This window comes from Buceros rhinoceros, unplaced genomic scaffold, assembly GCF_000710305.1.
Source record: "Buceros rhinoceros silvestris isolate BGI_N320 unplaced genomic scaffold, ASM71030v1 scaffold1669, whole genome shotgun sequence".
In the NCBI taxonomy this organism is placed as follows: domain Eukaryota; kingdom Metazoa; phylum Chordata; class Aves; order Bucerotiformes; family Bucerotidae; genus Buceros; species Buceros rhinoceros.
In genome coordinates, this window is record NW_010433103.1 from 175,543 (window position 1) to 176,584 (window position 1,042).

Consider the following 1,042-nt stretch of genomic DNA (forward strand, 5'->3'; position numbering starts at 1 on the left):
GCCTGCAGTCTGGGGATGCTGCGAGAAACCTTGCAGTTGTGAGCAGTGTATTACAGTGTAAAAGAGCTGCAGCTAGGAGAAGCGAGCAAATAAAAGCAAAATAATTCCAAAAAGGTGAGGTCAGAGCAGTCGATGAAGCCAAAAATTTTCAGGACTGACATACTCAGTCCAGGTAAGTGGAGAGAGTGATGGGCAGAGGCCTCCACGAAGCCCAGATGGGCTGCAGAGAAGCCCATCTCGCTCCTTGATTTATGCCACAGGAGTGACCTGTGTCTCCAGTTTAGGCTCTGGCTCTGCAATCACACGTGCATTTCATTTTAAACACATAATTAAGCTTATTGGACTAATAGAGCTAGTCCTATGTTTACCCGAAGTATGTAAACAGCTATTAGGTTTCACGTATTTGTCCATATATTTATCTTTGCTGTTCGTGATCCAAGGCACAATACCCAAGGAAAGGTATGCTCTTGCTTGGACTGAAAAATAAACAGTAATCTGGAGGTAGCTCTAGATTTCAGTGAATTAGAACCAGCTAGCTATAATTTTGCTGCTGGAGGATGTGCCTTCCTGGACCACCCCTGGAAGTGGAGAGCTGCAGCCGAGGAGTGAACACTGAACTCCTGCAGCAATTAAGCAAACAGGTCTTGAGCAGCAGCCACGGAAGTGAGGAAACCTTAGGCTGGACCAAAAGGAACGGCTTAATGCAATAGACTTTTGAACCTTTGGGACAACTACTGTAAATACGAGACTGAAAGAACTAATCGTGGTGATGGGAGAGGTAAAGAATGGATTATTTATTATTTTCTGTGATAGCAGAGGTACCAAAAGCCTGTTATTTCCGTATGCATACTTTTGGTACCGCAGAGACGCTCCCAGCCAATGCAACACCCAAGAGCTGGGGTGAGTCTCTCCTCCCGGCCTTTCAGTGCGGGCTTTCTGCAGCAGCATAAATTTCCTTCTGTGAGGGATGAGAGCCGCCGAGCCACAGGCAGCCAAAACTCTTTTTCATCCTAATTGCTCTGCAGCCCGTTCCTCCTGCTGA